The sequence below is a fragment of the Coturnix japonica genome, chromosome 4 (assembly GCF_054131305.1).
Source record: "Coturnix japonica strain WE chromosome 4, WE-NBRP24, whole genome shotgun sequence".
In the NCBI taxonomy this organism is placed as follows: domain Eukaryota; kingdom Metazoa; phylum Chordata; class Aves; order Galliformes; family Phasianidae; genus Coturnix; species Coturnix japonica.
Window position 1 is genome coordinate 15,746,737 of NC_140666.1, and position 24,901 is coordinate 15,771,637.

The following is a 24,901-nucleotide window of genomic DNA, read 5'->3' on the forward strand; positions in this document are numbered from 1 at the left end:
ATGGGGAATTGTGGCAGATCTGCCAGCAAGGCTCCTGCAAGGACCAAATCTTAGAAATGTTTGATGGCAAAAAGCAGGTTAGTTCAAAAAGTTTGGATGTGGAATTTTAGTGAGTGTGTCATCCAGGTGCAATTCATGCTGTCTAGACAAAAAGAAAATTCTAGCTTTCTTCTCTGCTCCTTATTATGTGAATACGGTGTTTTAAGCTGACGATGAAATGTCAGAAAGATAGCCATTTTACTCTGGGCAGACAGATACAGGTCTGAAGCAGAGAATTAGATCAGCAGATCATCATCGTGGAGATTAAAGTTGAAATTGTATTTATGAAAAAGATCATTTGAGACAAGATTTAGAGCAAAGGAATCAGGGAGCTGAGCCGAAGCCTGCAGAGCCCCAATGAGTGCAGCCATTCTGAGGGCCCTGAGGGTTCAATTAACCTTGACAGCCTGGAGTCTCTTAAAAGGAGCAGAGCTTACGAATGAAATGCAATGAAAAATTACTACTTTTAAACTATTGGCAGTTTAAAACCTTGTCTCGACAGCAAAACCTACTCGGCAGACACCTCTAAAATGCTGTACACTAAATGTGCTGTAAATTTATTCTTCTGGCAGGTTTATTTCTTCATTAAATATTTATGTTAGATGGGTTTTAGCATATGCATGATGTTGCTGTAAATTGGGTTAGAAATTTATCAGGTTAAGTCATGTTTGAGTCTAAAGGTCTCATTCTTAAGTGTTCGGTCATGCAGCAGAGAAGAGAGGACCTACAAATATATACTCAAAGCAAAAAGTAATCAATTTGAAGAGGTGGCTCTTTTTTCAGACCATTCATATAGGTATCTGAGGATTTAATTTTTTTTTCTTCTTTCTTGCTCCTCCTTTATTTTGCACCTGACTGAGATGTTCCATAAGGTGGTTTTTTTTGTTTTGTTTTGTTTTGTTTTTTTTTTTCTTCAGAATTTATGGTAGCACAACAAAATTAAAAGAAGTGAATCTAAATTTTCAATGGTGTGTCTCTTCTGTTAGATGGAAAGGAGGGAGCTATTAGCAAGTTGTTCTCAAATAACTGTTCTTTTTCATGTGAAAAAACATCTTGACAAATAACTCTTTTGTTATTAAGGTTTCCCTGACAAACAGTTCTGTCAATTGGTTGCTCAATGACTTTTCTGTTGGCTATGTATTTGTGCTGGGCAATTTTCATGATTAGAGTATTAAGTATCAAGGAAAACACTGAACAGCCAGTTTTAATATAGATTTCCTGTTAAGCAATCATGAAGCTTTGGGAATATATGAAAATGTCCTTTAATAACTACTACTTGTATGGATATTTGCCAGTAACAAGTAACATGACCCCATTAATTAGAATACATCAATTTATATTTTTATATGGGGGGGTAGGAGGAGTGACATTTACAAATCAGCACATTTAATATTTGACCAACTCTAGCTGACATTCTAATGAATAGACTCTTCTAGGAAATTCCCTACAGGATCTTTGCAGAATGAAGGAATTTTGTAATTTCTTCTACAAAACCCATCTGTGTTTCTAATAACATTCTGGAACAACTTCACTGATGATCTGAAGATCCATATGGATCTTATTGTAGTCCTCCTGCTTGCCATAGGACTCTCTGGGAAGTGAGGTGAGTTGTAAAATGTCATTAACCAGAATCAATATAATTGATTAAAACTTCAGGTTACTAGTAATCTGAATTCATTAATGTAGTTTATTAATTAAAAAAAAATGCTACTTGCATTCTGATAAATTGTTTAAGAAATATGTGATCCTCATAAGCATGACTATTTTTCATTTTCCTTTCGGTATAAGACACTTGGAAAAAGGAGAATATTAAATCATTCACACTTATTAGATTTTCACATTTACTTTGTGAGAAAAACTTTTACCTGTTTTGATTAAATATATGGGCCCCTGATGATTAAACATGCTGATTGGGAATGCTAGCAGAATATTTCTGGTATCTTCTTAATTTCTGTCCCCCCTACTCTGCCTCTTATTCCCTGCTGAATTCCCATAAACTAGGAGAACATTGTACCACAGGAGAAGGAATAGAGATGTTAATATGTTTGATACAGTGTTTCTTTTCTAAAAGCAAGAATCTCTTTTTCTGATGAGTATCTCAAATTGTGGCATTCACATTTAAGTTGAGGCTGAAAATCTGAATGTGGTGTCTTTTTTACTTACCTGCTTGGTGGTCTTTTGTGTCCTATGGGAAGTCACAGAGCATTTATTGAACAACAACTTTTAAGGGAGGAAAGAACAAATGCTGTAGAGACATTGAGCAATCTCATTGTGTAGCTCCTGGTTTGGATGTGAAGTTACTCCACAAACCGTGATTTGCATTCAAAGTAAACCTTACTCTGCTGGTAGGAGGCAGAGAGAAGAGTGAGTGTTGTGAGTAATAGGTAAAATCCCCAGTTTGGGGGGGTTCATAGTGCAAATAGTACAAAGTCTTCTGGAAAGACTTCTAATCTTGATTATAAAGCTTAACAGAGTTCAGAATCCACTTTATATATTTCTCCAAAAAAAAACAACAGAACGGCTAAGTACTCTCTCACTCCCTGAATCCCAACTCTGACAACAACCAGGAGGAGTATGGGGAAAAAAGCAGCTGTAAGAGTGAGTTACAGGCCAAACACATAGTCTTACCTAGGATTAAATGAAAGGCAGGAATTTGTTTGTACACGATCTATCAAACAGGCCATTAATTTTCAGAATTAACCCAACATCTGAAACGCCCCTATAATTTATTTTACTAAAATGTCTCCTTCCAGCAAAGGCAACAAATTAGAATATATTTGCTTCAGGCAAGCTAACATTAAATTCCTGGCATTTATGATCTTCATTCATATCCTGTGATTTCTGTGACTTCCTGCTTTTGGTGCTGACTGTGAGGCAAAGAAACTGCATATAGTCCTAGGAAGGAAACTTGCATAAGTGTATTCTTTTTCCATTGCAGTTGGAATCTCAGCAAATCTCAGTGAATCTAGGCCAAACATTGTGAGTCCATAAGCAGTTGTACAAGTTTGTATCAATAAAGCATATTTGATCTGCCTTTATTTTACTACTTATATGGAACCAATTACAGGAAGACGTGGTATCTGTGTATCATGTAATTTCTGTTATCAAGAATTACAGAACAGCCTGACCTGGTAGGCAGCTTTTGTTTCTTTGTTTGTTTGTTTTTGTTTGTTTGTTTTGGTTTTTGTTTTTTTCCTTAAAGGATTGGAGAGGAAAATGATAGTCTTACATTCTGTTCTGTACCACTGATTTGTCATTCGTTTGAGCTGGGACTACTTGACTTGCTTCTATTTATTGCTGTGTCCTGTTTATTTCTGTTTGGCCTGTCAAGTGCAGCCTTTAAGCAGAAGTGTTCTTACTGCTACATATCTATTGAAACAGGATAACAAATAAACCTTTGAATTTAGATATACTCACTGCTATTATGCAGTTAAAAATGTTAACAGACTAGGAAGTGACTGTATGAATGTGAGAGAATAGCATGTGGTGTACACAATAGCTATTCTTCATCTATTTCCTGCTTAAGTCAGTCTGTACACCAACCTGATGGTGGCACCTTGGATAAGTAGTTTTTTTAATACTATTTTTTTTTTTTTTTTTACCTGCATGCTTATCTTTGCCATTGCTATAGGGTCAGTTCACTTTCAGAAAGTTCTCTGCACCTTTCGCTGTCTTTCTGAAGAATGTTGCTTCATTTGAAGTCTATATTTAGAAATAGTTCATTGTATGAAACAGTCATGATAGTAATTTTGTCCAGGGGAAATTGCATTTCCAAAGGTGGAGAAGTTAATTAAGTGCATAACAGGAGGAAACTAAATCTTGCTAATTAGTGAGAAGGGTAACGATTATGGGAGAGAACAGATGACACTTGGCTGAAGATGAACTCAAGAAATTGCTTTAACCAAAAGGAAGTTAGAAGAGCGAATAGAAGAAGAGCTTTAAGAATGCGAAGACTGTCACTGTGTCCTGACAAATTATACCTCATTTATAGTGTGTCTGCTGGATGTTAATCAATATGTCGGGATGATTCTTCACTCTCAGACATTTAGCCTGCTCTTTGTTATGTAGAATTTCAGTTAAATCCTTTGGGTTCTCTCCCTGGGAGGACATACTGAATACAGGGGTGGCAGCTCTTATAAACAGTGGCAAGAATGTTTACAGGGAGTCTGAAATTCTGCAGCAAAGGAACTGTAGCAATAGAGCTCTGCTCTGCCTGCCAGCCCCTTAGAGAGGCAATGGCACGTAGTCCTGGGAGGCCTACCAGCAACAAAATGCACAATACAGCAGCTGTGTTGTATCAAAATTGGGTTATATCGTCTGCAGATTGCTTGTCTCCCAGGATGCTGTATTTACCTCTCTACAGTAAAGACATTTAACATTCAGGAAAAAATAATTACTTCAAAGCCTCATAATTAATTAGGACCCAATTCTAAAATCAGTTTTGCTGGTTTTAGGTCTAGATAAATAGTGACTGTGATGTAGTTGTTATAGTCAGATTAAAATATTTTACTTTACTTTTCTGTTATGGTAAAACAAAAGAAGAATGGTTGTATTTCCTATTATTCTAGAGAATAGAAATCAAATGTTTGACCTCTTATATCTTACTGTAGTTGTTCACTTGGAAGTATTAGAGGATCTACTTGTGCTCTCCTGTAAAGTAGAGTTTCATTTAAAACTAAAATACTTACTTTCTTTGTGCATCCCCAGCTGCTGGGTTAAATTTGCATTACTGAAGAGGACTAATTCAAGATTTCACTATTTAATTTTTATTTTAGAATTTACGTGTGTACTGGTCTCATGTTGGAAAGGAAGTTGACATCAGCCTTCCAGACTTACACTGATTAGTCTGCAATGACATATAAGCATGTGTATGTTTCACCATATGTGAATATGTATATAGATATATTTCAGTTGGAATTGTTTATGTAATGTTATGATGTTTTGGCAAAACTAATTTTTTTCCTAGAGCAGAATTCCTTAGTACATTCTTACTGAACTAGAATAAAACTAATTCTTAGGAGTACAGTTAAAATAAACATGTATCTAAAGAAAAACTCTTTATTTGCTCTAAATGGCAATTGCTATTTAATCACAAATAAGCCTCAGTATCTTTGAGGCAAAAACTTCTTAGGAAAACCTTCTAAAAAGTTGAATACAGAACATTGTGATTATCCAATATACATTGGATTTACATTATGCTGTTGGTAATATAAGAGAAACCATCTGGACATGAGCCAGCAGTGTGTACTTGCAGCCTGGAAGGCCAACTGTGTTCTGGGGTGCATTAAAAAAGGGATAGCCAGCAGGGAGAGGGAGGTGATTGTCCATCTCTACTCAGCTCTTGTGAGGCCCCATCTGGAATACTGCATCCAGGCCTGAGGTCCCCAGTACAGGAAGAATGTCTTAGAGCGCATCTGGAGGAGGGCTACTAAGGTAATCAGAGGGTTGGAATTACCTCTCCTGTGAGGAAAGGTTGAGGGAACTGGGCTTGTTTAGCTTGGAGAAGAGAAGGCTCTGGGAAGACCTCATTGCAGCCTTCTAGTACTTGAAGGGAGCTTATAAACAAGAGGCTGTTTATGAGGGTGGATAGTGATAGGACAGGGGGGAATGGTTTTAAACTGAGACATGGGAGGTTTAGGTTAGATATTAGGAGGAAGTGGTGATGCACTGGAACAGGTTGCCCAAGGAGGTTGTGGATGCCCCATCCCTGGAGGCATTCAAGGCCAGGCTGGATGCGACTCTGGACTCTGGTTGTTGGCAAACCTGCACATAGCAGGGGAGGTTGAAACTGGGTGATGATTCTGGTCCTTTTCAATATAGGCCATTTTATGATTCTATGATTCTCTGAACCTTCAACATTAAATTATGTTTTTTAAGCCTGCATGATACTAATTATCAAATTAGAAACAGTTTGTTGAAGGAATGAGAAATTCCAACTGGAAGTTGTTGGTCATTGATACTGGTACTGTTTCTAGATTGGCTTTCCTGTGTATTGTCCTTAATCCTGTTTTTCAGATCAGTGGGGAAGATGGCTTGAAATGTCTGTTATGTGTGCAAAATTTCTACCTGTAGTGTATGTTCAGAACTAATCATAATTCACACCTCTGTTATAAGAGCAGATCCATTCAGTGGTTTCATGTATTGTATGCAACAGTGTAAATACTGGACAGTGTAACTATTCCCTCAGCCTACAGAGCAAAGTGATGTTGTATCTATAGAAAAATCAATCCAGTATTCCTAGATTTCATGTTATATAATATATTTCAACAGAAGATATTCTTTAAAACTATATAATATTATCAATTCAAATGAAATATGATTAATTCTTCCTCAACATTTTATATCTGATCTTCACTTCAAGAAACTTTTCTGTATCTCAAAGTGCGTATCCATACTGCTTTTTTTTTTTTTTAATATATTTGCATGACCAGGTGAGCTAATAGAGGTATTGACTTAAATTGTCATAATAACAAATCAGATTTAAACTGCTCACAAGTACCATTTTACCCTGTTGTACCATCTGAGTACAGGCTTTGTTATGGCTAGTGCTCAAACTCCAGTATACTTTAAGCAAATACCATTGAATGCTTATGTCCTTTTCTTGTTTCATTTTCTAGCCAAGCAAAACCAAACACTGTTCACCTTTGGTTTCAATATGGCTTTCCTTTGAAGCAGTAGATCTGGCCTTTCATCAGACCGGTTACTAGCAGTGCATGCTGCAACATACTCTTTGTTCTTTACTTGGAATGAATTGACTGACTGTCTTAAAATTGTTCTGGGGTCTAGAGAACTATGGCTGTAGACACTGATGTCAGGTAAGATAAAAGATTTTCTTATGGGACACATATAGGATGCTGGAAAGCTGCATGATACCAAATACAATACCTAGTTCACTAAGAAACTTATCATGGCCTGTTTGGTGCAAATCAGTGTTCTGCAATAAATTCTGACATTTTAAAAGAGGTTTTGCAACAGAGAAGGTTGTCTGATGTTTTCCCATTCACTAAGGGTTTTAAGTATTCGTATTTACTCCTGTTAGCTTGTGTAGGCTAGTATTTATTTTTATTACTGTAATGCCTGGAAGCTTTTCTTACTTTATAGGTAATACTTAGTGTGCTAGATGCCTTATAAATAATGCTTCCATGAGAGAGAAAAGTATTGTGTGTGTGTGTTTATCTGCACTAATATCTGTGGGATATTAGTTGTTAGTGGACTGCCACTTTTGTGGATCTGAAATGAATTGCTAATGGAATTATTAGTGCTTTTCTCTTTCATTATCTATCTTTATAAAACCCTTAGAACAGTCCTTTGCCCTAAGTCTTAAGCAGTAAATGTTCTTGGTAATGCATCAGGTTGATGGGCTAAAATTAATAAAGCTTTGAACACAAAAAGTTGTTGGTAAAAATCCATGGGAGAGCACCTGCAGTAAGGCTGTCTTGTTTATTAAAGGAAACAATGCCAAGAGATGCAAATATAGAAAGTATTTCCATCTATTCATATCAAACTGAGTGGACATTATAAAGAACTAAAAGCTCTATTTCTTCTAACTGAGCACATACAGAAATGGCAGGTATCATCTGTATGCTTTAAGGAAAGCTGTGGAAGTTGATTTTGAGGTTTTCATTCCATATGAAGATGAAGAAGAAGCTGAAGTCTAGGTAGAAATATGAAATCAAATTGGAAAAGATAATTCTGATTTGCATCAAGCCTTTAAAGATCTTACAATAAAGACCTATTATAGAGGGTTTAAAATATAAAATTGATGCATTTTAATCTGCACATACATGGAAGTAGGACTTAGAGAACTTCATACAATTTAAATCCTTTGCAGTCATTTCCGTCATGAAAATAAGATTTTAAAGGTTACTATCAGCAAGGTGTAACTGTGAGCAGTAAAATGGATTATTTTAGAATTTGTTTAGGGAAAAAATGCAAAGGTAGGAATGAAACCAACTAAGTAGCCCAGATTCATCTGCAGATAATAGGATAGTGTCAGCCTTAATTTGGCCCATTGAGTTTCCACAGCTTTTTGTATTTGATGCTTGAGTTCAAAACAAGAGGAGAAGTATAAGATGGTAAGTGTGCTATGGGAAGCAGCAATACTAAATGAAATGTATTTAGGATTGTTTTGTTTGTTTGTTTGTTTTTTAATTTGGGGATTGTTTTGTAACTGAAAAACATCTTTCTCAAAGTGTTTCAGCTTTCTTCTTCTGCTCCTCTTTGTTTTATCTCAAAATATTTTAAGGCTTTAAGTGCTCTACTGAGAATTTCCTCCTTCAAGAAAATTCTGTAAGGCTAGTGTAAATGGTTCGTGTCTAGCCTGTTACTGGGATAGTGAACTGGAACGGTGAATAAAAAGACCATAAGCAGCCTTTGCTGCTCTGTCGCATTCCCCGGCTATTGGAACCTCCCCAGAGAAAGCAATGCAGCTTCTTGCAAATTAAAGGAAGTCAGCCTCAGCTCGTATTTTGATGACCTTGACTGATCTCAGATTTGTACCTATGAATGTTACATACCGCTCTCTTTCTCTGCCTTTGTTCTCAGGTCCTCCAGGAGGCAAAGAGAAGGGAGTTTTCGGAATGTGAGATAAACACATCTTTAATTTGAACTATTCAAAATATCTCATTAAATTATGTTCTTCTTAATGTGAACATTCCCCCACATTCTAATTCTATTCCAGGAAGTTCTTACATCTATGCCTGATGAGGCAGTTTCAGTGTTTATCCATTTTTTATTTATTTTTAACTGAGAAATGTCTAATGTTTTTTTGCTTGTTTGTTTTTGTTTTCTTTTTTTCCACTTTTCAGTCTTCTTTCTGGTTACATCTATGGAAAAATTAATTCACAAACATTGGTGACATTAATTGTCAATTCTATGTGGACTTTCCTGACTTTGGTGTTGTTGGTTTTTTTTGGTTTTTTTTTTTTTTTTTTTTGGTTTGTGTTTTCTCTAAAGACTTCAAGGTCATCTTAAAAAAGAAACTGTGCACTTGGCTGTTTTGTTTACAATGGCAGTTATTTCCTTTTGTTAAATTTTGCCATCTACAACTATCTGGTTACATAGAAAAGTCAACTTTATTTATTATTATCTTTTTCCCCCTAGAAATCCCAGGAACTTTGCTCTGTGTTAATGGAAGGTGTTTGTCTAATGTATAAGGGCATAGATCTCTAGCGCTATTGGAAGAATGCGTGTTAATAGAAGAGATTTTATCTAAAGTCACCTTTCCTTTCAAATGTCACTGTTACACTGTGGTATTGTCAGAGGGGTCTGAGCTCTTGGACAAGGTCTCTAGATTATTGCTTTTGCTAACTAGTGGATGAGATGTATTCCTGCCAGCCCCAGAAAGGAGGTGGAGTGGCAGGTGCTTTACCTGCCAGAAGTAGATGTTCTTAAACAGGAGATTTCCTCCAGCCTTCAACTTGTTTTTCAGGCTGCTTTCTGGGAACTTTAAAAAAGGTGAACACTTAAAGCTGCTCTTTCAATTGTGTTGAAAGCACTTGACTAGTTTTTTGCATGTAAATATTTGTAAAAGAACAGTTTGTCTCCCAACCTCCTACCTTGCCAACCTATCTGTGAGAAGCCGGCAGATTTCAGGATTGAAGGTTGTTAATTAGGCAGGTGGAGAGCCTGGGTAAGCTTGCCCTAATCTTGGCTTCTGCTTGTAAGAGTGCAAGGTTCTAAAGTTCAATGTTATGACTTGCTGGAGCTTCTCCTGTTATGTTCTCTTTTATGAGCATTATATTTACCTATTGAAAAGAAAATGATGGCAAATAAGAGAGAAAAATGAAAAAGAAGTTTGACCTTTTCAATGCTGGAGATGTACAACACATGCTCAGAGCTTTTGAAGGTTATAGACATTGTTTTCAATAAAGCTCTAGGACATAATCTGAATTTTCTTCATTGCATCACACAGGTACTCTATGCTCACAAGCTGAATTCTACTTTACTGGAGGAATTTGAGGCATCCTGTAACTTCAGATCCAAGAAGTTTGAGTGCAAAAAAAACATATGGTTTATAATTGTAATTACTCTTATGTTGGATTTTCAAAATACCATTTATTATCAGTGTAGTTGGCAACTTGTCATTTTTATTTGAAGAGGCATTTTTACATTTAAACAATCATTAGAATCATTGAAACCATAATAACTTAAAAACAGCCTTGTTTTTTCATGGAAGTTGCCTGGAAACTAAGATTTTAAGTTTCAAATTCAGAGAATTGAATGTATTAAAGTATCTATGTTTCTTAGTCCTTTGTATTTAGACCTTAAATAGGAATCAGGAATACTGTCATCAAGCCAGAGCACAGCAGAGCTTCAGAATGGTAGTCAAAATAGGCAGTAAAGCTGAGAGTGTCAAAGACACTTGTAAGCACTTGGTATCTGCAGATCAATATCACTCCTAAAAAACTTTAGGCCAGACAGACAGAGAGCCAGAGCAGGAGGCAGAATAGCTCTGAGGGTAATGATGATGACATTCCCTAACAGAAGGAGTCCTTTCACCTGCCTTATGACTTTCTATGTGTTGTCCAATAGCTGTAGGAAGTACGTTGCAGGAAAATACCACTAATCCTTGTAGGTTGGAAAATTAATTATATATATATGTAATGCTTCCAGATGTATTTCTTCTAAAGTTGATGCCTTTACAATGTTCTGGAATTATGTTACCCTTAATAGTTAATTCTCATCCCTTTCAGTTGTTCCCAGTCATTTAAAACAACAGTAGGAATTCCATTGTCTTCCTGTAGTTCAGGATACCTTTCTGGTAAAATTGTGTGCTGCTCTTTCCAAAAAGGAATAAAAAAAAAGGCAAAGAACAACTTTTCAGCTTTCTTTGATGATACTGTGTCATGTTTAATAAGTGAAGATTGAACCAGTCACCTTGAGATTCTGAAAGCATTGTTCAATACCATTTAAAACATTGATTTTCTGTAACTATGAATCCTCTCAAGTAGTCATTTGACAGGAAGGAAGTTACCTGGGGATTTTTAATACAGAAAAAGTTAGAAATCTAGAAAACTAGCCTGGAGGAGGCAAGCAAGAAACTGAGGAGAAGTTTGTCAGACCCGAAGCAAAGGTGTATCTCCCTGGATTCACAGGGCAATGATATTCAATTGATTCTCAGGAAGAGCCAGAACTTTCTGACCTTGCCTCACTTGACGACAATACTTTTTAGATAACTAGAAATGAACAGAAAGTGGTAAAAAGGTAAAAGAAAAAAAGAAAGAATTAAAATGTTATTGGAGGATAAGAAGAAGAGCGGAGCTTTGCATCTCTTTTTACAGAGTTACCACTAGTCATGGACATTCACTGTGTGTTTAAACAGACATTTCAGTGCAAAGGCATGTACTAGAAAACATTGACCACGAATATGTGAACTTCAGCAAAAACATTAATTTCCATAATCTCTCATAAGGTTTGGAAATCCTAAGCTAAAAAAGAAAATTATTCACTGCTATAGTTAGAAGCAATTTACAGGGATGTGTATGTACATGTTTCTAATCTGTTAGGATTTCATATTGATTTCATTACGATGGCATGAGAGAAATCTGAGTCTGATATTCTGAAGTACAGCATCATTTACAGAAGCTAGTACTGGTTGGTGGGCTATACTGCAGTATGGAAGAAATAGTGGAAGTAATATTTTTGCAGAGTTAGAGAGTGAGTTATTTTAGAACAGTTTCAGTCACTGAAAAAGTAAACAGTTTGAATTGTACCACTTTTATTTCTATTTGCCCTGTGTGGCCACTCAAATATGATACTGTATGCGCATTGCTGTTGCACTGTAGCAGTTTTGGTGGATAGGTTGTGGCTGTTGTGTGTATCTTAGTAGGAACTGCCTAAACAGAATAAATGGAGACTGCATACTCATCAATTCAACCAATTCTGTCTCTGCAGTCAACATGAAAATATTCCAAATTACTTCAGTATTGAAATGCAGCAAATGGAATCTGTTTATCAATGCTTCTTATGTTACATTTGTCATTAATTTTCTTTGCCATGCTGCTTACTCTCCTGTAAAATCTACAGACCTAAGTGAAGAATGTGCATCATAATTGACTTCTGAATTGTTACAAATGACGTGAATTTAGCCCAACCAATTAATTTGTTAAAGCATTTCCTTTATGCAGCATAGTTCTGGTGTTTATACATTCATGTTCAAGAAATTGCTTTTATGCAGCATCTTTTGTTTTAATCTGACAGAATGTGTTTCTGTCAAATTAAATTGTGGGATTAAAATGTAATAAAATTAATTTAGAGGATTTTGGTAAGACAAGCATGGCTTTTGGAGTATGCTTAAACATAATGCTGGACATGATTGTGAAGATACTGTCTAATTTGACTCTGATTAAGAAACTTAAGAAGTAGATTGGTAAAAAATGGGAAATAGTAATGTAAATGTACGGCCTTTGCTTTATATGAGTGGTGATTCTACTGGTACTCTGGGTGAAAATATTTCATTTCAATATTCCTTTACCTGACAATGACCCTTTCTCTGTACCTGCATGAAAATGTACTAGGAAACTATTTGTGAGTAAACATAAGTGACCTCAGCAAGGACTAATTGGTTCATTAAGACAAAAATCATGTGAGTATTAAAAAAGAGGGCAAAAGAGTATTGTGATTAAAATAGACAACTTTTTAACTACTAAAAAAAATTCTATTACAATCTGCTGGGAAATGTGGTAGTGTGGGGGGAGGGGGAGAAAGGCTTAAGATGAAAAATGGAAACACTCTATTTAAAAAATACTACAGTTGAAGACGTTATGGGTTCTTTTAATCAAGATGAGCAAGCTGATGACAAATCCATGCCTTCATTTATAGTTTTGGTACATCTTTATGTTAAACAGATGTAACAATACAAAATTATACTTCACTGCTTTTAAAATGTTCATCTGATTTAATATCTCCTTTGTTTCAATAGGTCTGTTCTTGTATGTTCTTATTTGCTTTGGATAGGGGTCAATTTTATTTTTTTTTTTAACTTGTCCAGAGGTTGTTTTACTAGACTCAATACCTCATTCAAACTATTTATCTAGGATTGAAGGGTCAATCCTTTGTCAGTTGTAAATGTGTTTTGGAAAGCATGTGATTAATCATTACTTTTGATCACCAACTCACAGTAATGTGCATGTGCAGAAAACCCAAAGAGGCACCAAAAATACCTCCCTGTTTTTTGTTTGTGTGTTTGTTTGTTTTGTTTTGTTTTGTTTTTTTCTTTTCTGGAATGCTTTTAGGGTCACCATAAGGCATGTCTCTTTATCTTGGGTAAGCATCACAGAACACTGCTGAGTGATACAATGCATATATCTGGGATCTGTCTCACTGTTTGTTTTCTTGTGGCTAGCCTCACAATTAGCATGTATCCATAAATAATGTTTAATAAACCTATTTGTCTTAAAGAAAATTGGCAAAAGCTGATCTAGAATGAAGCAATGCTGTTACTTCTTGGAGATTCGAACAGTACAGTGCCCAGAAATATCTAATAATGATTAGATGTACAATCATCTTTTATAACACAATCAAATATGCACATTGACTTCTGTTGTGGTAAGATGTTGAAGTTACAGTTATATATTAGCATATTGGTACTTGTTGTCAGCTGCTCAACAATTTCAAGAGCAGTATAATTGGTTCTGCCTAAGACTGCCTTAAAAATGTGCATATAACTCTCAGATATCTGTGACAAACATTATAAGATAATTGTGAAGCTTTATTACTGTACTTAATAATTCTTATCTGCCAATTATTTCAATTTTTTATTATTATTTTAAAACGTTGCAAACAATGCTATTGAACTGTCAGGCTACATCTGCCATACCATAAGTCACCGAGAAAGCAAAAAGAATTAGTTTGGCTGTGCTTCATTTCCTACCAGGTTTATAACTCTGTTTCCAAGCAGTCTCTAAAATGTTCTGTGAAATTAACTGAATCATAGCTTACATTCCAATTTTGCTAAAGACATAGCAGAAAAATCAATACACGCCCAACTACAGACAGTGAAACCCAGTCATGGGGTTGGTTCTGTGAGGCTGAAGCCCTGAAGCTGCCCAGTACTGTTGGCAAGGCTGGGACCAGTACCACACCAAGCCTCTGACCTAGAAGGCAAGGTCACTGAAGTTCTGCTGTTTTGCTGGTGATCTGAATGAACAGCAGACTTGTCCATTTCTTTACTTACTCTCCTGGTGCTACCTTTGAAATTATCTGTATTACCTTGGGCTCTTTAGCTGAAGAAAAGTGAGGGGGATCTCACTGCTGTTTATAAATATCTGAAGTGCAGGAATCAAGTGGATGGGGCAAGGCACTTTTCAGTGGTGTGCAGCAATTGAACAAGGAACAATGGGCACAAAGTAGAACATGGAAAATTCCATACAAGCACAGGAAGGAACTTGCTTACTGTGAGAGTAACAGAGCAATAGAACAGATTGCTCAGAGAAGTTATGGCGTCTCTTTCTCTGGAGATATTCAAGACCTATTAGGACACTTTCCTGGGTGATCTACTGTAAGGAACCTACCTTAGCAGGGTTTTTTTGACTTGGTCACAGAGGTCTCTTCCAACCACTGCAGTTCTGTGATAACTTCCTGTTGGTGTCACTGTGTTTGTATACTGTCAGGGCACCCTAGTATAAAAGTTACTAATACAAGTTAAAGCTGTGTTTAGACAAGCCTAACCCATTCTGCTGCCCCAACTCTCCTTCCCAAAAAGGCACATTCATCCATGCTAGCAGGAGCTAGCAAGAGTATTTGCCATCACTACTGTCTACATGAGGGGCACAGTAACTTTGGTCATGAATCACACTTGATCACACAACTCTGCCAGAATATCTTTTTAGTGGAGAACTTGCCTCAGGCATAATGTCTCCCCAAGCTATTTCTGGAGTTGGTACAGTTAATGTAGAGTCTTTTGTTCAGGGCTGTGCCTAAAGCCACAATCCAGCCCCTGCTTCTAAACAAGTGAACACCTTTTGTCTTTTTTCTAACATTTCCATTTTCAGTTCTGACATTAGCACATTTTGTGGTTTCTAGGAATTAATATTTAAGCTTTAATGTTGTTAATAGAACAGCCTTTACCTATGTTGCTAAAAGCAATTAATAATACCTTACTTATTCCCCATGAATAGCATAAATTATTAACATAAGAGCAGAAAGGCTATTTATACTCTGTGAATTATATGCCTTCTTTTGAGTAGTTCATAATGGACAACTTTATTAAGACATTTGGAAAAGACAAAAGTTATACTGGCGTCTCATATATTCTCAGTCATAGTTACAAAAATATTTGTTAATTCATACTGTTGTATTGTTGGTGTTTATAGTGTGTTAGTCAAACAAAATATAAGGGCTGCTCCAAAAGCAGTACCTCCTATTTTATTGTATTGGTATACAGTGTCAGAGGGAGATGGTGGTGGTACAGCAGAGTCTGAACCTTCCCACCAATATTATCTTATGTTTGTTGCTGTGTGACAGATGGCAGCAGAGGGACAGTCTGACAGAATGGCATCTGACACGGAAGTGCGTATGAAGCAGAGGGGTGGAACTGAATTCCTCTGTAGTAAAAAAAAATGTCACCCAGTGACATTCATCGATGCTTGCTGAACAATTCTGGAGACCAACAATGGGTGTGAGCACCATGAGGTGGTGGATGATGTGTTTAATCAGTGGTGACAGCAACAGTGGTTCTCCTCTACTGGTACAGATTTTTGTGAGCATACAAACTCTTGTTTATCACTGGAAAAAATTCATAGCTTGTGGTGGTGACTGTGCTGAAGAATAGTGTTTCGTAGCTGAGAATTTGCTCTATCAGATAGTTTTATTGTGCTCTTTGCATCTGTTGTAGTTTCCATGGATGTAATCAGGAGGTGTTATTTATGGAACAGCCTAAGTGTATTGAGTGCACTGAGGAGTAAAAGAGGAAATGGTCTCACCCATTTTCTACAAAAGATTGTGCCAGATGGTTTTGTGTGCCTTTTGTCTTTAAAACCTACAAGCAGGTAGTAATCCTGGGCAACAGAAAGACTTTCAGTTCAATGACCAAATGGAAAATTTGGCAAGAAAAGAGGATATAAGTTTATTTTGAATATAATTTTGGAGGCAGAATTTGTCACATACTGTAAATTTGCAGTAAAAAAAAAAAAAAAAAAAAAAAAAAGCAAGCCTTTTTCCATAGGATAATGCCTGTTTCTGTCAAAGTTTTGCAGGTAAAGAATAATTGAGAGCAAGAGAAAGGAGGGGGTACCCATTCTGCTACCACTGAAACTGAATAATACATGTCCATTTGACAAGCAACGCTCACAGATCATCTTACAGAACAGAATATGATTAAGATAGGAATATTACTTGTAAGGAAGACAGATCACACCTTCATTCAGAGTAAGTTATCATAAAGGGCAAGGGGAGAGGATTACATGCTGACGGCTTCTTTCTGTTGTTCAGTAGTAGTGACAAAAAACAGTTTTCCTTGTAATTCGTGCTGTTAAAATCCCTAAACGTCTATACTTTTATTGCATAGGCAGTGGACACAATTTGTTGTTGTTGTTTTTTTTTTGTTTTGTTTTGTTTTTTGGTTTTTGTTTTTGTTTTTTATGAAAGCTCATTGTGTCTGTTAATGATGTCTTCTATTGAAACCTTTTATATGCATCCTTTTTTCCCCTACCCTGTTTACATTAAAACTGGAGGCCTGACATCAGAAAACAAAGTTGTTCTATACTGAAACAGTTTTATATATGAATCTCCAGTTTTATATCTAGAGTTCAGATAAAAGTAGGGAGCAAAGAAGTGGCACTGAAGTCGTAAAAAGAACAGTCACTGTTATTAAAACTCTTCATCATTGCGTTGTCTGTTTACTAAAATACTGAGGAATAACTGTGCCTCAGAAACATCTGTGGACAGATGACACATCTAGATATTTTATTATGATCCTACAAATATTACCGTATTACTAAACCTACATTAAAATTATGTAAAGGAATAAGAAGCAGGGCTGAGCAGCCCCTGCACACTTCACTACCATGTCAGAAGATGAAGACAATCTTATATCTCACCTCTGAAAGTCTGACTGTGTATTTTGTAGTATATTGCAAATTTTTGTAATCTCAGTAGTAGGAGTCTGCATGAAAAGAAGGTCCAGTGATAGCAGATCTACCCTAAGGCTTATGAGTGCCAATTCCACATCTTTTTGCAGAAGCACTTCTGCATGTGAAATAGGAAAGTGGCTTATTCTCATTGTAACTCAGTCCTGTATAAGTGGAGTGAGACTAAAAGTGTTTTTGTATCAATCAGTGAAATAAATTACAAATGATTGCGTGGTGCTCAGACTATGTTTATAAATGCATGTGAAGTGTGAAATATATCTAGGCAGAGATAGGTAATGTTATTTTAATAATATCAAACCAGGATCCTTCGCTATCAAAGCAGACTGAAGCTGTATATAATTGTATGTAGGTATCACTGATTGCTATTGTTTTAATTATCAAATGCTTGATACAGCCAACACATTTACATCAGTTTCATTTTGCCAGAAGAACAATTATTCTGAACTGCAGCAGATTGCATGGCTCGTGATTTTTGTAAATATTAGAAATGCATTGGGTCTTTTTGCTTTTTGAGCTTAAGAGCAACAGAAAAAAAAACCAAACATATATGTATACATAAAAATAAGATTGTGGCATTTTAAGCAGTAGACAAAGCTTTCTCAGAAAAGCCTTTCTGAGGAGCTCCAGGGATGCAAGACTTACATATATAGGTGCAGGTCCTACACACACTGTTCAGGATAGAGTTCCCTTCCTTTACCTCTCCCTGGAGCAGATGGTTTCAGTGTTTTCTTTGTTTTCCAGTGATTTTATTATTATTAATTAGTTAATAATTATTATTATAATTCTTATTATTATTTATTAGTTCCAAGACTTTGTTTGGTGTGATGAGTAGAGTTTGCTCCTTTTTTAAGGAAAAATTTGGGCGCTTTTCTTATTTAAAAGTAATATATATAGCAAACAAAATACTCATTTTTTTCTAACAGGGAATTATGGATTTTGTTCTCTTGTGATATTTACAATCCAAAAATTGCACAGCCATGTGGCTCACTCTCAGTGTCCATGGAGTTAAATCATGAAACCAAGCAGAAATGAAAGGAGAGCATGCAGAAAAACCTGTGAAAGTGTAAATGACAGATAGAAGCTCAGTCTCTTTGGGAAGTGATTTCCACATCTCACCCAATATCTTTTATTTTTTTAGTGGTGCTTTTGATAGAGTCAGTAAAGAATAACAATGTGAATTACAAAAATACACTGGGAATGAAAGGCAGCAAGAGGGGGGCTGCAAGGCCAATACATATGGTGTTCATATCCTTTGTAATTAGTTTAATCTTTCTCTTGTTAGTAGGATGAATCTACCGTTCACTCTGTAGTGGTGCTTTCTTCACCCTAAGAGGGCAGCATCATTCTGGCAGTGGTTGTTTTAGAAATCTGAAGAAGAGGTGTTGGATCCCCTTTTGTTTGTAACTTCCTTAAATAGAAGAAAGCTCAGTATGATGGCAGTTAACACCCATCATAAACATTTGTATAAAAATGTATGACTTGGTCTTAGACAAGGTTCTGGACTATAACAACCACTCAGTCTTTTCTGTCTGACACAGATGGCATGCTTAGACTGTTGTTTCTTTTTCTTTCTTTTATTTTTAAAGTAAGATTACATATGATACTAGAGCAGAACATCAGAGGACACTTAGTGGTTTTAAAACTCAACTAATTAATTCACCTTGTCATCCCTTTGGGGCAGCAATGCATGAAACTATATTTGAATAGTTTTAAAAATAACTGCAGTGATTTATTTATTTATTTATTTTCATGTGACTGTGTGTCAAATTTGATAAAAAGAGAAACATGTTGTCTGCTTATGGATATGGCAATATATTTGAAAAAATCCAAAGGACTTCCAAGATGACAAGTAAGACAGACAAGTGTCAAAACCTAACACACATCAGAGTGGCAGGAAAATGACATATTATGCTCATTTCCACATCACAGATTTTACTATATGCTTAGTTATTGGGATAGCAGCAGGTGTATTTTGGGGTTTGACAGGAATGTTTAGAAAAGATAGATGGATAAAATTTGTCAAATGAAATATTTTGGTTTACTGCTATTCAGCCTAAGGGAATGCAAGGTGAGTTTTATTTTGCTTTTTCTATGAGGAATAGAATTAAGTGTTAAAACAAATGTTATTTAATTAAGTGTATCATTTTCAATAATAAAGCAATCCAATGCTAAACAAGAAAACAGAAGGAAGTGCTGTGTCATGAGAATAAGCCAAATGAGAAATTAACATTTTTCAAGGTTTGAATGTATAAAAACACCTATTGAAAGTAGCAAAAGCCCAGTTACAAATTACTGTATTGTCTTTCTAAAAAAAAGAATAATTCTTAGGTTTATAATCACACACAATAAAAGCAAACATGATAATTCAGTGTGTGCTTCAACAATGAACTCTTCTTACTTGTATTTAGTCTTTGATTTTTGCAATTAAGCTATAGGGTGTCTATTACATCACTTTTCTACAAATCTTGATAAGTTCTGTGATGGTTACAAATTCCCAGCTGGCTTCTGTCAACATTGGAGTACGTCCCAAAGTGAGGGAAAAAATGTTCATGAAACCCTGAGAATAATTGGTAACAAAATTCTGTTATTTTTTTTTTATTTATGAGGCATCCTTGTGGTGAAACATGCAAGTCACTCAAAGATATTCTGCACTTTTTGCATTTTCTATGGAAATCTTTACTATATGCTGCCTAGGAAAAAAAATGCTAATTATCTATTGGAAAATATTTCTTTTGTTGAGTAAAATTTGGATTATACTTAAAAGAGTGATGCATTTTCTCACTGATGTGATAACAATTCTGCAGTCAGGTTCTAAACAGGCTTTTTCTCAAATTAGTGTGATTTGCAGCATTCATTTTCTTTCTGTGATAGTTTGCATCAAGGTGTTATAATTGCACAGAAATGTGGTGACAACACTGTTTCTAAACTTATTTGGAAAAGAGAGTGTGGTATTCTGTAGAGGGGCATGTGTGAAGCTTTTAAAAAAGACCATAGCTTAGTTTTGATTATGCAAGGCCTTTTTCATAAGCCCTTAAAAAACTGATTTCACAAATAAAATGAAGCAAATCAAAGAGGCTAGCTCAGAATTTTATTAATGCGTATAGAGTGTGAACAGTGTTTGTTGGATAAATCCTTTGCTGTAGATTGAATGTTTGTTTCTTTATGGATTACGATTTAGTTTAGATAGTCATATAATTTAAATTAAATTTCATGATACAGTCATCTGTATTCACAAAGAAGGTCTTCAAGGCAACGCAGAAATATCAGGCCACAGTATTTTGTGCTAAGACTGACAAAGAAACCACTTAACACAGCCACTCTTGCAAAACACATTCGCAGAGTACATTCACAGATTTCCCCAAGGTTATCTCTGTTTACAGGCATCAGAGAACAATGCAGGCTTTAAAAAAACAAAACAAAAAAACAACATCTATGACTATTGTTATTGCAAAATTAAATATAATGAATTTGAACGAAAAGAATTAAGCATGTTATATGCTGTGACAAATCCCTTTTTAGCCCTTTTGCCCATTAAGAGGGTGCATAGAAACAATCAGTTAAATAAAAGCCTAATAAAAGTCAGAAACCACTAAACTTTTGCATGACTTACTAAAAACCTCTCATGGAGAAAGCATCATAACCATCTATGTAAAACAGTTTTTAGAAAGCAAATAGATGCATTAGGAGATATTTGTGAAACAAAAGTTTATGTGAAGCTCTCAAGCATTCTTTTTTTGTTTTGTTGTTTTTTGTTTGTTTTTGTTTGTTTTTGTTTTTAATTTGAATGCTTCTTATTATTGTATTCTGCAGCCTGCTGTAATATATCTTTTACTTGTCTCTTTGTACTGTCATTGTGCTCCTTACAAATGCATCTAAATTCTGACTATACAAGAACTGTAAAATGGCCTTTGATTTGAAGAACAGCTCTATCTATTTGAAGGGCATAAAGACATACTGAAGCAGGTGTAGAATGATATTGAACATAGAATTGTTCAGGGACAGGGCTATCCACAGTATTAGTGCAAAGACTACCACTATCCTTTATCTCAAATGCATGAATAGGGGAATTTGAAGGCATTAAGGAATTCCTGCTGCCGTTGCTGTGAACACATGTGGATTAAGGATACTTAGAGATAGCAGGCTACATCTCTGATTTTCTAACTCCCAAGCCTGGTGCGATACACCACGGTGAGCTGTAACTGCATGGCCAACACCAATTAGGAATTTCTTTGAGCTGACCAAGAATTAAGGGGAAAACAGCATGAAGAAACCGGGGGAAAAAAAAAAAAAAAAAAAAAGTAAGGAAAAAAAATCGGAGTTATTTTTTTGACTGTTTGAAGGATTTCTTGCTAGCGCTACATTTATGATCAGACCAAACCAGATATTGTAACTGTGTTGTACCCTCTGCTTGGAGGGTATCTCGGGCTGAATACAAAACTGGCAGTCATTATATGTGACGCTGGTAGGGAAGTCAAAAGATTTCAAGAAAAGGGAGAGCTTAGGTGGAGGAGAAACTAATAACATTGTGAATCCAAATAAATTGTATGCCCTGTGAGATACAGCATATAGGAGGCAACTTGTATAGTGGTAGCCCTTTACACTATCAGAAAACAAACAAACAAAAAGAAACAACACCTTTTAGGGAAGGATCTGATATATTTCTTTTTGTTGTGAGTAGGCTGCGATACTGCAAGTCACTAGGTTCTGAGTGGCCATTTATCAGCTCTATTTGAGAGAGATGAGGACCGGGTTCCTCTTAGTGTACTGTCAGTATGCTAATACCTCCTAGTTCTCTAAATCATCAGGCCGTGTCTGTTTTGAAGAACTTGTTTAACATACTTGGGAGAGCACCATGAAAACATCAGTGGTAGTTTTATACAGTGTCTCTTCCTCAACGAAGGCTTCAGAGCAGATCTTGGTTCAGGGGATGTAATAATATTATTTAGCAGAAAGAAACGTTTTGTGAGCTTATAGGAACTATCCACAAGTTTAAATTGAAATAATTTCCAAGGTGTTGCTATGGTATATTTGTTCCTTATCTTTGGCTCTAGAGAGCAAAAAATTCTTTAGACAATAGATTGCATTGTCAATTCCACGCTCACCTTCTGATTTCAGACCACTTGAGGAACATAAGTGTTTGTTCCCTTAACAAAAGAAGTTGGAGGTAGTACCATTGATTTATTTTTGGACAGAACTGTTTAGATTCTAGAATTATTTCCATTAGCACAGTTCATGTCTCTATCCTTTTAATTGTACAGGTAATCTGAAGAACAATTCAGTTTCTATTTTTAGCCTCATTATTAAACCCATGTTGGGAGTACTTATTCTCTGAGAACTATTTCAGCAAGGTCACCTTACCTCTTTGTATCCTGTGATGGCAGGTAGGATATTTTGGCAGAGTTTACTGTATGCACGTGTGCTCTTTAGATACTACATGAATTTCTAATTTCATCTAGCAGTTTAGTGATGAGTTTATACTGATTTCTAGCGATCAGTTTGTGCTGGTTTCAGGCTTTATAACTGTTCTAATATTGGTTCAGACCTGTTACGAAAAGGACATGGCTAAATGTAACCAGATATCCCTTTTGTACTTCTATTTCAGAAAGAAAGAACTTGGATAAATAGAAGATTCCAGTCATTTTTTATCTCTTTCAAATGATATTAGAGCTGCTGTTTTATGAATGTTTCAGCTCATTTCAGCTCCTCAGAAACAGAGGAGTCTAAGTCATGAGCTACTTGTATTCTTAATGATATTTTGTGTATATGACATTCTAAAGATCACCTGAGATGGAGAAAGATTCACAGGATTTTGGAAATGTAATTTCCTTTTTATTTTCATCTTTTTATTTCAGAGGTGTTCGGTAGGGGCCAGGAGGAAAGAAAGAGTTTAACATCAGTTGTTCCACCTCTGTCTGAAGATTTCAAGGAAATCAAGTTAGTATTTCTGATTTGCTCATTGATTCTAAATAGCTCAGCATTTTCAAGCAATTTTATATCACTTGTAAAGTCAAGAAAATCTGTTCTTTACAGAATTTGGACGGGCTTGTATGTTTAGCTTCTAATTAGAGCTACAGATTTAATTTCAATCACATTCTGGTATTGATTATTTTCTACAGAGAATGAAGAGGTACTACTTATTCCTGAAGAGTACCTCAGGAAGGAAAAGGATTACTTCTGTTCTGCAGCTGTGCCAAAGTGTACTGTAGAATTTTTAATGTTTAAATGAAAAATAATGGTTCCTTCCTGAGATTCCTTAATCCGCTTGAAAGGTGGGAAGGTTCCTTTTCAGATTTATCTGAGACTGTCAATGATGTTGTAGCACTGGGTTAGAACTTTTATTAAATACTTGTCACAGCAGCAGTTACTTGCCAAAGGACATTATTTAATATGAGTTTCCAGAGGATTCACAGAAATGTTAAGTCAGAATGATTCTGAACAAGTTATCTAGTCTATCAGAACCAGAGGATAGAATGATCAGCTACATCTAGATAATTTGAGACACATATAATTATCCTGATCTGCAAAAACACCAACAAACCAAATATAGTTGTAGTTGGTGTGTTTTGTTTTGTTTTCTGTGTAGCATATTCCAAGGTTTACCTATTCTCAAAATTAACAAGTTTTCCCTAAAATCTAACACTGATGCAAATAAAGCTGAGTAGATGTCTTAATAAGGTAGATGCATGACACAATTGATCATAGATGTCTTACTGCTGGCATTTTAAATACTGGACAATTATTACTCTGCTGTTGATGTTCTTGACCAAAGCACCCACAGTTCTTTCAACACTGTCATGATGGCTTTAACTTAAACTATTCCAATTCTCTGTCCTTCCTAAACTTGTTTGGACCTAGTTCTGTAATATTATGGGTTTATCTAAGAACAAGATTGAAAGTTTGTCTAAGCGTAAAACCACAGAACTGTCAATAGCCAGTTGGTGACTTCTTAATAAACATTGCCAAGATGTATCCAAAATGTTTGATAGTTCTGATATCTTTCCTCAATGCTCTTGACTGCATGCTGGTTAGACCTTTTACTAGGTGCCATTTTCAACCTTCTCCAGTCTTATGTAGCCATACTTATTTTCCTTACTGTATCAGAGAGATCAACCTACCCTTTGAAATATTTTTATCTTTGTAAATTAATTTGCTCACTTCTTGGAACTTGTTAGTAGTTTGGCTGATTCTGAATAACTTCAGTTACATTGTTTTATTAGGCCTTGGTAAAACCGCCCCATAAAACTGTTTGGAATAACATACACATACGGTTTCACCCCTAGTATCATTATAGGATATTATCTGTAATATTGTTCTGTTAGAAAAATGTTATTGCTCTTTTTAGCATAGAAGAGTGCAAGGTTTAACACTGCTCCATTACACAAATCCCAGGCCCCATAATGCTTTTGTCAGCCTGCTCATAAAACAGATAGGGCAGTTGCCAGCACAGTAGATCAAAGGATTAAATATTTAATCTTTTAGAGGCTTTGCTCCTTAGGATCCACAGTCAAATGATAATGCCACTTACATCTGCTTTGAATGGCGAGTTCCTTAATGGCGAATGTCAGGAGATGTTGTTTGAAGAGCTGATGAGGAGTAACAGGAATAAAACAAGGACAAGCTTGATGTATGTAAGCTCAATTAAGGTAGTTCATGAAAGCAAGGCAGGAAGCAGCTTTGGTTCTCTATGTGATACATGAAGATGAAATCAAAATGTGTATACATTATGAACTAGTTGTCCAAAATGGACCAAAAAAAAAAAAAAGAAAAAAAAA

The 24,901-nt window shown here is 35.7% G+C and overlaps 1 long non-coding RNA gene across 4 annotated transcripts in view; it reads left to right on the forward strand.

Moving 5' to 3' along the window:
• Nucleotides 1–24,901, forward strand: part of LOC107312659 (uncharacterized) — a 247,081-nt gene that overhangs the window by 168,100 nt on the left and 54,080 nt on the right. For all 4 annotated transcript variants that reach the window (XR_014945156.1, XR_014945154.1, XR_014945155.1 and 1 more), the window contains one exon: nt 22,982–23,063. This is a non-coding gene — a long non-coding RNA (uncharacterized LOC107312659). The remainder of the gene's footprint in view (nt 1–22,981; nt 23,064–24,901) is intronic.